The sequence below is a fragment of the Mustela erminea genome, chromosome 21 (assembly GCF_009829155.1).
Source record: "Mustela erminea isolate mMusErm1 chromosome 21, mMusErm1.Pri, whole genome shotgun sequence".
Taxonomy (NCBI): domain Eukaryota; kingdom Metazoa; phylum Chordata; class Mammalia; order Carnivora; family Mustelidae; genus Mustela; species Mustela erminea.
Genome location: NC_045634.1, coordinates 12,485,096 through 12,499,506, shown reverse-complemented (window position 1 = coordinate 12,499,506; position 14,411 = coordinate 12,485,096).

The window sequence follows — 14,411 nt, the reverse complement described above, 5'->3', positions numbered from 1 at the left end:
AAAGTGACTGCAGGATATTTTGTTTTCTTCCAGGAGTTCAGAAGAGTCATTGCACCTGCACTCAGCCAGCCTTGCCATGGGGGTTCTGGGGCTTTCAGGCTGCTTTGCTTCAGAATGCCCTCCAATGACTGAAACTCTGCCATCTCTTCAAGGCCTAGTTCCAATGTGGCTTCCACCATGAAGCCTTCACGGATCTACTCAAACAGAAACTTTTGCTGACTCCTCTATACTCTCTTAGCACCTTAGTTATGTAATTGGTTTGGCACAGCATAAACCCTATGTAGAATTTCACCAAAGTCTATTTTGAGCAAAACTGGGATAATTTGCTAACACTAGCGCCAACCAATTCTCTCTTTCTCATCTATGTTAGTCTCTCTGTGCTCCTGGGAAAAATAGAAAAATACCACTTCAAAACTTGATGGAAAAGAAAATTAAATTCTTGGCCCTGGGGCCTCTGAAATGGTGCACCATCATCTCCATCGCAGCAAGATCCACACTCTGTAAGACTGGCATTTAGGAAACAGGAGCAGAGCTGAAGTGACGATTTTTTATTTACCCTTCCTTCCTGTGACAGACTGCAATGCATCAGTTTTTTCCTGCATTTTCTGTGGAGCGTTGCCTTCCGGTGATATGGTACTTTGCTCTATTCTGAGAGCCCCTTCCTGCCAAGTGGTGTCTCCCCTGGCAGATACATAATACCAGGGGATACATAATACTGCACAAAATGGAACAAGTTATAGAAACAGGTCATATAAAATTTCAGAACCTTGTTGAAGTGGAGAAGTCACTACAATGGAGACACCATGACTCTGAAATCCAAGGGTCCCAGAGTGTTGATGAAACTGGGGTTGGGCTTAGTATAGTGTGTTATGGTGGCTGGGGAATGACAGCCTAAGTGAGCCTATTTTTTATGTCTCAGGTACTAACAACAATACTATCATCTAACACTAAATAAAAAGAAGTAGGATATGCCACATTTAGAGATGATGATGTCATCCCTGGCTGAGACTGACTCGGTCAGTCTCAACAGACTCGGTCAGACTGACCGCCCCACCCCCAGTAAAAACTTAGAGCATATTCTTGGCTCCATGGTTCAACCTTACGAATTTCTTCGAAGACATTTCCGGTTTAAATACATGCAAAAAAATTCTAATAGCTTCCAAAAAGGAAGGAGGATCTTCTAATACCAAAATAAAAAACAAAACCAAAGACAAAATGAAAAAAAACCTCTCCAGAAGTGACCTCAGTGGACAGTTTGGCTAAATAAGTGATAGTTAAGTGATTGCCAAATACCTATGACATGTCTTAGTACTTTTTTTTTTTTAAAGATTTTATTTATTTTGACAGAGAGAGATCACAAGTAGGCAGAGAGGCAGGCAGAGAGAGAGAAAGGAGAGAGGAGGAAGCAGGCTCCCTGCCGAGCAGAGAGCCCAATGCGGGACTCGATCCCAGGACCCTGAGATCATGACCTGAGCTGAAGGCGGAGGCTTAACTGACTGAGCCACCCAGGCATCCCCTCTTAGTAACTTTGAATCATTTTCTAGGCTTTTATAGGCTGAATGCCAAACAATAAAACTAAGGGGAAAAAATAATCTTATTGAATTACACAAGGGTTATACTTTCTAACATCTTCTACTGTGAATATGGTTTACGCTACTTGAGTTTTAGCTAAATCTGTGTAAGGATGACTTTAAAAAAAATTAATTTGGGAATTAGCTATATTGTAAGTCAAAAAAACAAGTTTCCAAAACCTGCCTTAACCTGTGAAGAGTTGAGCTGTCTGAGACAGCAGGAGATCTGGAGTCCTGAATGGTTTGGTCAGAGACCTGTGAAAAAGAAGAAAGATCCAAATCTCAAAGCAGTACACTTTCAGAATAAAGTTGTGCTTAACATTCTGACGGGATCATTCAGTGCAACGCGGAGAAGGATTTTCTATTAGGGTATTTAGAAAAATCTAAGAGATGCATTTATTGGGACCTTCAACATTTTGGAAAGCCATGTTTTCTCCCACAAGTGGTATAGTCTTGCATAGGCGAAACATTTTGAGAAAATGTTCCTATATATGATTTTTCAAAGCTATTTTCTGAACTGTTAAGCATTTTGTTTTGCGTTGAGCACTTTGTTATAAAAGAGCAAATCACTTGGAAAACAGATGATTCCTTTTTGTAGTCCTGCATTTAGTGCGAATTGAAAAGACAGCTTTCAGCGTTCACGACTCAGGTAATATCCTGGCTTTGTCTCTCACCCATTTTCCTTATTCTTGGGGAGGGCTTGCTACATTGCATGATTTGTATCTTTCTGTAGAGTATTTGTTAAAACCGACAGGAAGGAAATGTTCTGAAGCTTTACTGTGTTCTCCTCTAGGACATGCTGGGGGTAGAATAATGTTTTTTTCTCCAGACATAAGACCAGCCTTGGTAGGTGGGGAGATGGACATATGATCTCTACCAGGAAATTACTTGCAATGCCAAGTTAATCTTAGAATCATGAGGATGAAAGAATGTTGCAGTGTCTCCTAATCTGCCTCCAGTGGTTCGGTAGGACACTATGTAAGTAGTCTCCCCCTTCTTAGTCTTAGTTTGCTTCTTCTTTTTTCCTTTTCCCCTTTCTCCTCCTCATTGACATCTGTCTACTCTCTTCTTCCATGTTGTTGCTCCATCCCCGCCTCCTCATGGAAATTTACAGTCTCTTTCCAGATCACCCTTGAGTTCAAGGGAGAGACCCCTGGCTCAGAGGTTACAAGATTTCTACCTGGAGCAAGTAGGAATAAGTCCAGAGGAATTTATGGATTAACCCATGCTCTGGTCTTATTGCAGCTCAGGAATCAAATCTCATGTACTTATATGAATGTTATTAAGAAATCCCAGTGTGTGGTGTGAATGAGGATCAGGCGGGGACCCAAGGCCTCTTTGGAAGAAGTTCCTCTGCCACCCCCACCATCCCTGACATTTCTGGGTATGTATTTCTATTAGTGTACTTATCCAGAATGTTGTCAATCAGCCTTCAGGATTTGTCCTTTATTGGCTCAACAGTTTCCATCTTAGTGCAGCCAAATATAGCACTTCTAGGAATTAGCCCTCAAAACCACCCTCCACCTTTTTTTAAATTGTTAATGGTTTCTGAGGAGTAATTTCTTAGAGCTGCTCTCTCTTAGAATGATATTTCCAGTACCTAAACATGCTGCACAGTGATTCCCCTTTATGGGGGATGCACTCATTCTCCTAGATGCTGGGAGTGTTGCTAGGAGACAGTGAAGACTCTGAAGGGTCATCCCAACGCCACTGAGTCCCATGGTTGTGACTGAGACCTTCAGCTTCTCTCTGCTCAGTTCTGCTCACCTCTCCCCCACTTCCTCAGGGGTTGAGTTCAAGAGCTTTCTCTGATAAGCCTACTGTACACTCATCTCTGCTTCCAGGAACCCAACTATAAAACGTCTCCTTCTCCAGTCTTTAAAGGGAAGAAAATTGCAAACAAAAACTAAAAACCAAAAATTATCTCATAAGTTATTAATGTAACAATACTTTATAAATCTTCTTTAGTTGGGCCACAAAAACAAGTAGGTAGGACCCCAAACAACTGGGTAGAAGAACAGAGATTTGAACTTCTTCACCAAAAAGAATTTTCTGGAATGGACCCAACACCAAGATAGCAACATTTGAGACAGCTACCTTCAGGGCTGAGAGCACACCCTGGAAAGATTGCCTTAGTTTGAATTCTTGCTCTACCATTTACTGTGTCTCTATGTCACATTCCCCTCATTTGTAAAATGAGTATAATAGTACTTACCCTCTGTTGTGAGAGACTGAATATACAAATGAACAGTGGCCAAATCATACATAAAAATAGAACTCTGACCCATGATCCAAAGGCCCAGGAAACTGACCCATTTTCTATAGGAAACAGCCCAGGAAGCCACCTACTATCTACAGGTCAGACTTGTGGGAAATCAGACCACTCTTTCTAGCAAATAATGCAGGAATCCAGACAATAGCCCTCATAACAGTTGGTGAAAACAGCCAGGACTTGATTAATAACTGACAGCTTCCCTAGTTTTTGTGTGTTCCTAGCTTAGGACCAACAAGAAAAAGCCAAATACATCCCTGTTTCCAGTTAGTTTTCCTACAGCTTCCTCATGCCAACAACCTCCAGCCAAGGTATACTTGAGGCTGTCCCCTTTTCCCACTATGAAGCTTCCCTACTCCTCTGCCTTCAAGTTTCTGCCAAATGCAAGTGATAGGGGCTGACTCCCTTAATATATATATAGCAAGATCTGACAAAACAGCCTCCGCTTCCCATTTGGGTGGTCTTTACTCCACAGTTATTGTGGAGAGGCAACAGACGCCTGATTTGTATGACCTTCTGTCATAGACCCCAGCCTTCAACCAAGTGCAGTGCCCAGTGGTCCCTTCTGTCTTGCTGCTGGAGGCTTGTTGAGTCCATGACATGACATGGTCAGTCAATGCAGAGTCTGCTCTACTGTTGAGTTCCTTGACTATTCTCAGCTTGGTCCTAGGTTTTGTTACTGGTTCCCATTTTGGGGGCATCGTCGGTAGAGACAAGCCATTCCTTTTCATCATCCCTTTTTGCAATCCTTTGCATTGTTGTTTTGTGTTATGCTGTCTCACAGCCTTAGACAAGGAGAATCATAGGGTAGGACATAGGCCCTGTAAGCCTGTTTGAATCTGCCTCACAGACTTTGTGGTTCTGAGTGGGCTAGCATCCATTTGGACAAGCTTTGTTATGAATCACCAATAAAACTGGAGGAGGTTTTCCTTACATGTTAGTTTGGTTTGGCTTTCATGCTGAGAGAGCATTATTTGGTTTTCTGCCTGGAATGGGGTGGAAGAGCAGATGATCAGGTCTGCTTTCAGAGGCAACCAGTCTTAGGCTGGGAACCCATGACACAAGGCGCACAAGCATTACCTCCCTTCCAACCATTGCCACATCTCCTGGGTTGTCTAAGTCTAAATCCTCTCCTCTGCCAGGAAAAATGCCTGCATCTTACTCAGACTCTCATTACCTCCTAATTCTCATGCCTGTCTTTCTCAATGGCATAACTTCACCAAGAATGATGTGGGTCTCCACTGGCGACTCAGGGGAACATTTGGACTCTATGACTCCTCCCAATTCTACACCACCATAAACACCCTGAATCCTGTCCTGCACCTACCAGAGGAAGGGGAGCCTCATGATCATCTTGCCTTGGGGGGAACTTGCTGTACCTCATTAAGGTTTATTAGAGACTCTTACTGAAAAAAATTAACCTAATATATATTTTTTAAGATTTTATTTATTTATTTGAGAGAGAGGGAGTTAGCTCGCATGAGCAGGCAGAGGGAGAGAAAGAGGGAGAGAGGCAGACTTCCTGTTGAGCAGGGAGCCCAATGCTGGGCTTGATCCTAGGACCCTGGGATCATGCCCTGAGCTGAGGGCTGATGTTTTTAACCAACTTAGCCACCCAGGTGCCCCAGTGCTAACCTAATATCATTTGCTGATGAATTATACTTAAAACTAAAATTTGAAGTTATCAAGTGGGATATACAATCACTCATCTAAGAATACAGTCTTTGACCTGAGGTAAAATTGGCCCAGACTGAAAGAATTTACTGCACTCACTAGAGCTTGTCTACTACCCAAAGATCAGAGAGCAAACATATGTACTAATAGCAGGCGTGCTGTTGTAGTATTACATGACTTTGAGATGTTTTGGAAACAAGGAGGGTTTCTCATCTCTGCTGGAATACCTATTACAAATAGCAAGTTAAAGAACTTCAAGATGCACTCCCATATTCCGGTGGATATGGAACAAGGGGCAATTATACAGGTTGGAACCCATATACACAGGTAATATGGAAGCTAATGGAAATGTTCTAGTAGAAGATCACTATACCAAGTAAGCTGCTTTAACCAAAATTATGATCCTAACTAAAACCTTTAAAGGAGGGGCGCCTGGGTGGCTCAGTGGGTTAAGCCGCTGCCTTCGGCTCAGGTCATGATCTCAGAGTCCTGGGATCGAGTCCCACATCGGGCTCTCTGCTCAGCAGGGAGCCTGCTTCCCTCTCTCTCTCTCTGCCAGCCTCTCTACCTACCTGTGATCTCTCTCTGTCAAATAAAATAAAATCTTAAAAAAAAAAAAAAAAAAACCTTTAAAGGATAACTATCTTGAGGGAGTCAAAGAGGCCATTATAAAATATCAGCCTGTAGTCCCTGATTTTGAAAAGGAGGATTAGAAAAAAAGTCTGGTTGTACCCTTCACTCAGATAATCTCTTGTGTTCTCAAATGGCTGCTTGGTAGCGCCAAATGATTTTAAATAGATATTAGCTAAGATTTCCATGAAACTTTTCATCATAGATGAGGGAAATTGATTAGTGTCTTCAATCAACATTGATACAGAAACTTTAAAAAATATGACATAGAGTATTTCTGGGTCATGTGTCATATATCATATGCCATATGTCAACAACATAATCCTGGGAAAATTGCAAATGTGGAACACAGTTAGGAATCAAAACCTCAGGCTCCCTTAGAACACCTTCAGATGGATTTTATCCAACTTTATTCTCTGTGGTATTTGAATATGTTTTAGTTATTATATGTCTATTTCCAGAAAGGGTTGAGGCATTTTCTTGCCAAAAAGTTATAGTCCTTGGGGCGCCTGGGTGGCTCAGTGGGTTAAGCCGCTGCCTTCGGCTCAGGTCATGATCTCAGGGTCCTGGGATCGAGTCCCGCATCGGGCTCTCTGCTCAGCAGGGAGACTGCTTCCTCCTCTCTCTCTCTGCCTGCCTCTCTGCCTACTTGTAATCTCTCTCTGACAAATAAATAAATAAAATCTTAAAAAAAAAAAAAAAAAGTTATAGTCCTGGGGCACCTGGGTGGCTCAGTGGGTTGAGCCTCTGCCTTTAGCTCAGGTCATGGTCTCGGGGTCCTGGGATCGAGCACCGCACCGGGCTTCCTGCTCAGCGGGGAGCCTGCTTCCCTCTCTCTGCCTGCCTTTCTGCCTGCTTGTGATCTCTCTCTGTCAAATAAGTAAATAAAATATATATTTTTAATTTTTTATTTTTTATAAACACATAATATATTTTTATCCCCAGGGGTACAGGTCTGTGAATCGCCAGGTTTACACACTTCACAGCACTCACCAAAGCACATACCCTCCCCAATGTCCACAGCCCCACCACCTTTCTCTCAACCCTCTCCCCCCAGCAACCCTCAGTTTGTTTTGTGAGATTAAGAGTCACTTATGGTTTGTCTCCCTCCCAATCCCATCTTGTTTCATTTATTCTTCTCCTACCCTCTTAACCTCCCCATGTTGCATCTCCACATCCTCATATCAGGGAGATCATATGATAGCTGCCTTTCTCCACTTGACTAAATAAAATATTTTTTTTAAAAATTGTAGTCCTTACAGTTGTTAAAAAGCCACCGGATTTTGAGTTTCCAACTTAAGGCATTCATACTTTCATATCAAGTGACTGGGGTACAAATTTTTGGGAACCATTGTAAAAGAAGTCTGTAAGGCATTACCCCTTGTCCAAAAACTACACTGTCCTTACCACTGATAGTATCAATCTGAAAAGATTAAAAGGGCCAATGGTATCCTTAAAATCAGTGAAACTTTTAGAAACCCTTTAGCTCTCTTGGCCAGAAGTATTCCCATCAGTCCTTATGGCCATGCAGTCTACTCTCTCAGGATCACATTTGTTATTCACCCATGAATTAGTAATTGGAAAATCTGTATATTTAGATTTCACCGTGAACACTGGGCTTTGCCCTACTGCATGTGGACATGACAAAATATTGCAAGAGATTCATGTCCTATACCAGGTTCTCTCACCAATAGGTTAAAGCCACCTTTCCCACAACATTTTCCTGATAGTCTGAAGTAGTCTTTCCATGATTTTTAACCAGGAGATTCACTACTGGAAGAGACTTTGGAGAAAAACTACTCTTGAGACTTGTTGGAAGGGACCCTATAAGCACCATTAACAACAAAGACAGCAGTGAAACTCCAGGGAGTCAATCTTTGGGTCCATGTTTTACAACTGAAACAGAAATTCAGAACTCTGCACAATTGGAAGTCTACTCCAATAGGGTAAGTCAAAATGAGTATTCCAGAAACAGTTGAATTTTAGAAATAGACAGCTGATCCAACATCTTTAGAACAAACAGATGAAAATGGATATTGGGTAGCTTCTGCCCAAGAGGTTGGATCAAGACCCTTATCTAATTCATATTTTATTTACCTGCTTGATTATAATAATTATTCTTTTATATAGGCCTTTTGGTCTTTTCCTTTCATAATAACCCTTTCTTTCCTTCTTCCTCATTATTATAATTGTTAGGTCAGGACATACTCATACCGACACCATTCTTAGATTAAACAAACAGTAAACATTGCTCTCAATCTTACTGACTCCTGGATATGCTGTCCATCACCAGGCCCCATGATAAAACCTCTGTACAATTCTGATTTCATCACATGAGACCATAGGGATTTACAGCTGATAGCATTTCCACTTGTACCTACGTGGACAACTGACCTTAAATTAACATGAGACTTTGCTAATATTTATTTGCCCCGGATAAAGAACTAGTCATTACAACCTATCAGTCAGACCCTAGGTGATTCTAAATTTGAATTCAGCAAACTTCATAGGGCAATGGACCAAATACTTATAATCTGGAAGAGACTCATAGGGATCCAAGTATGTGACTCAACTAATGGAAGGTCTTGGTTCCAAGCTTATGTCCTGAATGTTTCATTTTTTCCCTATATATCCATGTGCCCCTACTGGATACTGCTTCCTTTGTTGCTAGGACACCTGGTCTTGTTTGTCTTTAGACTAGTACCTCATACACTTTAGGAATAGTATTCTGACACTTGTCTGTAACAGAGATCCAAACTCTCAAAGTCACCAAGTTTGGACTCAGATCTTCATGAGACCTCCAAAATGAGGTCACTCTTGATTATTCAGGCATACTATCTTGGGGAATTACTGACTCATTGTTTAGATTAGAACAATCAGAGCAGTGTTCCCATTGGTGGAAATCACACAAATAGAAAAGACTGTCAGTAAACCTATCACTAAGTCTAGCAGAAGTCATTAAAGACACCATCTCTGCCCAAAACAGAATAGATCAGTCTCAACTCATTGGCATGTGTCATGATGAGTGATTGCATTGCTCTAGGTTTCTTGTTTAACAGTCATAGTGATGTCTGTGTCATTGCTAATATTTTTTGTTGTACTTTGATCAATGAAACATTACCTTGAGGGAAAAACCATTTGGCTTTCTATGTTTGATCCTATGGCCTATGGGATTTGTTTTCTTGGACTCGGTTGAGCAATTGGAATTCCTGGTTTTGAAGCAGCTTATAGGGACTATTAATTGTTCTTGCCTTTGTGGGTGGTCATGATGCTGGTCCACTCCATTCCATCCAGACTCTTAAATGTTTCCATGAAGCTTCTCTCTCACAGATGATCACCATGATATAATAACAAAAAAGGTCAAGAAGATCTTATAATACAGTTGACTGTGAAGGCAAATCAACAGTTGGAGTAATGAAGAGACTTGTGGTGACTGAGGGGGTTTACCAGGAGTAGGTATGATTCCAGTTTAGTTTTAATAAGTGGCTCTGACATTTCTTTTCACTTTCTGCCATATCACTGTGCTATGATATTAGTGGAAGTGGGGGTTCTGATTTTGTTCCCTATGGTCTACATAGCAGAAAATCTGGCTTAATTAGAAGTGTAGGGCTGTGTACAGACGCTGCTGGAAATGGAGGAGGATGCCTATAGTGGCTGACATGGGGGCTCTGGTAGACTGGCCTTGGTTTTACATTATCATGGATCCTAAGAAAGTGGACAGTGGGATCAAAGTGTTCCTAGATGGTCCCAGATCAGGCTTCTAGGGTCCTCTTAATTTTCCTGGGTCCCAAGTTCCTTAGTTCTGATAACCTACATCACCAAGGAGAGTAAATCTTAGTACCATTCTGGAGTTTAGGGTCCTGTCCTGGGTCTCAGAGTATGTATGGTGGTCCTGAGCTATACTTGGGCTTATTTTCCCAAAACTACCTATCAGAAGATAGGAGCCTTCTTCCAAAGAGCCTGGCCTATTGCCAATAATCTTGGTTTAATGTTACCCCTAGACTATGTTTGGCTTTGGCACCACTATTTTCGTAAGAAAGGGAACAGACCAAGTGGACTTAGTTACACACTGGTTATAGGAGAACTTAATGTCTGTCTGTCTTTCTTTTCTTTTCTTTTATTTATTTTTTTTTTTTAGGAGGAGGAGGACTTCATGTCTTACACAAACAACCCAACCGTAGAGCAGTTGGAATCAAGGTTAGACTCTGATGTGAAGGCATTAGAACTTGGTCTTTGGTCTGTGTGGTCAACAAGATGGCTCTTTGGGAAAGAGAGACCAATCCTTCATTGAAGGGAGATTAATTGATATTGAAGAAAAGAACTTTAATAGTATCTTAACATGTAATAGTTGAAGCAAGAGAGAGCATGGGGAGCAAATTTCTAATGGGAGAGGGATTGGAAGGAGGTATTTAGAAGTAGCTTAGAAGAGTGACAGGTTGGCTTGAAAGCTGCAGAATCAGGGCTGGAGTTTGACAGTGAGAAAGCTAGGGCTCCAAGATGTAGCCAAATGTCTCTGAGAACCACCATCCATTGGGAATGAGCCTTCCTCAGAGAGACCTATTGGAGTGTCTACTGATACAGAATCAGCTTGTAGAAGTGATTCCTTAAAAGAAAGCTTTGTGGCAAATTAGCAGAGACATTTTTTTTTCTTATCTTTTATTTTTAAAATTTATTTTCAGTGTACTAGAATTCACTGTTTATGTACCACACCCAGTGTTCCATGCAATACGTGCCCTCCGAAATACCTACCACCAGACTCACCCAACTTCCCACCCCCTGCCCCTTCAAAACCCTCAGATTGTTTTTCAGAGTCCACAGTTTCTCATGATTCATCTCCCCCTCCAATTTCCCCCAACTCCTTTCTCCTCTCCTTCTCTCCATGTCCTCCGTGTTATTTCTTATGCTCCACAAATAAGGAAAACCATATGATATTTGACTCTCTCTGCTTGACTTATTTCACTCAGCATAATCTCTTCTAGTCCCATTCATGTTGATATAAAAGTTGGGTATTCATCCTTTCTGATAGAGGCATAATACTCCACAGTGTATATGGACAACATCTTCCTTATCCATTCATCTGTTGAAGAGAATCTTGGTTCTTTCCACAGTTTGACCACTGTGGCCATTGCTGCTATGAACATTGGGGTACAGATGGCCTAGAAGAGACATTTTAAGAGAAAAGAAACTGCAATGACAGCTGACAGCAAAGTTGGAGACAGAAGGACTATTTAATATAACAGGTGACTCTGAGTCATCAAGAATGCCTAAGAATAGCAGGCAAAACATTGGGAAGGTATGTAAACTCTGTACTAAAGTTGTTTATGTCTATTTAGAAAGATATTTCAGAATCAGGTGTATATTCATTAGGGTTCTCCAGAGAAACAGAAAGAGAAATACATATATACATATATGTTATATATATAACATGTATATATTTTATATATATAAAGAAAGATAAATATATATATATGAATATATATATTTCAGGAATATATATTTAGAATATATATATTCAGAAACATATATATGTATTCAGAATGAAACATGAATAGATGAATATATATATATATTTATCTATCTACCCATCCATCTGTTCATTCATTCATTCATTCATTCATTCATTCATTCATCCTAGGAATTGGTTCATGCAGTTACAGAGACCACTAAGTCCCAGAGTCTGCCATCTGCAAGCTGGAGAACAAGGAAAGTTGGTGTAGTTAAAGGACCTGAGGACTGGAGTCGCCAAGGGTGTTTAAGTCTTGGAGACCTAAGGCCTGAGACCAGAAGCTCTGATATCAGTGGGCAGAAGATGGATGGCCTAGTTCAAGAAGAAAAAAGGGAATTCTCATTTCCTTTGTCTTTTTGTTCCATTTGGGCCTCCACTGATTGGATGTTGCCTACCCACATTGGTGAGGACAGATCTCTTTTCTCAGTCTACTGATTGAAATGCTAGTCTCGTCAATAAACAGCCTTGCAGACATACCCAGAAATAATATTTTATCAGCTACCTGGGCACTGAGGCCCGTCAAGTTGACCCATAAAATTTACCGTCATAAATTGGTTTATAACGAATCTGTGCTGATCAAAATGTGTTAAATGGGGTATTATAAAGGATATGGTAGAGCTGCTTATTACATCTGTCAAAGCGAGCTGCTGTCACGGTGTCACTAACAGTTCAGTGTAAACCATCCTATGAGGACTTCAATGATGTGGTCCTGGTATTTAGTTCTTTGATTGTCAGGAAAAAACAGTCTTTTTATTGTCAAGCAATTACCCATAAAATCATGCTTTGAAACTGCTTTTGATCAGCACTGGATGGCAAAATTGTGAGATTATACTCCTTCAGGAATTCTGGATGGATGGTATTCTGTATTAGATAGTTGATTTGGGTGTAGCCAAATGTCATGGGTAGAAAACTATTCAGATTTTCTTTCATGAATGAGGCACAGGTTTGATTTTATTTTACTTATTTGATTTGTTTTTATAAAATAAAAAAGCAGGAGTGTTTCTAACACAAAACAAATGGGTTAATGAATTCTAAGTTTTTATACAAGAAAGCATGGTCATAAAATCCTTAGGCTTCCCAATATAAGCAGAAGGAAAAAAAGGCATCGAAATTTGGTAGTATTAGTTCTGGGTGAATCTTTCAGGTTAACCAAAGAGACACACAGTGTGGGATTTCTAGGCAGTTAAGAATTAGACTACATTTACCAAAACCTCAGATTTTGAATTTGAATAGTTCATCTTGAATAATACCTTCAGAGTGGAAGTAATTAGTTAATGGAACCAGGTATATGTTATTGCTACTCCTGGTCTGTGGTGGTAAAGCCCCACAAGTCACCAGAGGAATATTCCTTTTTCTTTCCATTTTTAAGAGCCAGAGGTGTTTGTAGTGATGTTTTAACATCTGAAACAAAATAAAAGTCGTAAGACCTGAATTTATTGTTTATTAAAGGAAATCTTCATGAATCAAAGGATTACTCTTTAAAAAAAGACTGTACTTCTCCTGTTAAAACTGTTGTAAGGACAAATTGTAAGGATTGGGCTCCACCATTAGAAATGGTTGTTTAATAATTTTTAAGGAGGATACTCTTTCTTTGGCATTCTATTATAATATTTATAAAATAAAGAGCAATGAAACAGTATATAAAGTAGAATATTTGACAAGGCCCTGTTCCTTCTCACCCTAATTGCTGTTTTTGACCCTTTAATCACTCCTTTTGTTATTTACTTCATATTTCTTTCTTTTTTTAAGCTTTATTTATTTATTTGGGAGAGAGCAAGCGAGCATGCATGTGTGCATGTGCGTGACAGTGGGGGGAGGGGCAGGAGAGAATTTCAAGCAGACTCCCTGCTGAGCGCGGAGCCTCATGTGGGACTCCAACCCACAATGCTGAGATTATCAACTGAGCTGAAATCAAGAGCTGGACGCTTAACCAACTGAGCCACTCAGGCACCCCTTTATTGTCATATTTAAAATAGCATATTTATATCACTATTTATTGACTCCTCCCTCCCCCAAATTTCCACTTGTTAGATGAGTACTTGAGTCTGCTTCTCTCTCTGACCTTCTCCTTGCTCATGATCTCTCTCACTGTCTCTCTCTCAAATAAATAAATCTCCCACCCCTCCACACCTATAACATCCCATCCTAATATTATCACATACATGATAAATCAGTATTTAAGTTTATTTTGACTGTGTACATATCCACAGATGAGCATGCAGTTTACTTTTTAAAAAAGATTATTTATTTATTTATTTGACAGAAAGATATATAGAGAGAGACAGAGAGAGGTCACAAGTAGGCAGAGAGGCAGGCAGAGAGAGAGGGGGAAGCAGGCTCCCTGCTGAGCAGAGAGCCCGATGAGGGGCTCGATCCCAGGACCCTGAGATCATGACCTGAGCCGAAGGCAGAGGCTTTTACCCACTGAGCCACCCAGGTGTCCCTGTAGTTTACTTTTTTATACAACTTTAGGTTTTTATCTGTTAAATATAGTGTTTATTTTAAAACTTCCAGCTTTTAAAGTTTATTATTATTTTTATTTATTCGAGAGAGAGAGGATGAGAATGGGGAAAGGGACAGAGAGGGGGAGATGGAGACAAATCTAAAGCAGACTTCACACTGAGGATGGAGCCTGATGAGGGGCTCTATTCCATGACCAGAGGTCATGGCGTGAGCCGAAACCAAGAGTCTGTCACTCAACGGACTGAGCCACCCAGGTACCCTCTAGCTTTTTTTATTGACCTATTTAGTTGAGTCC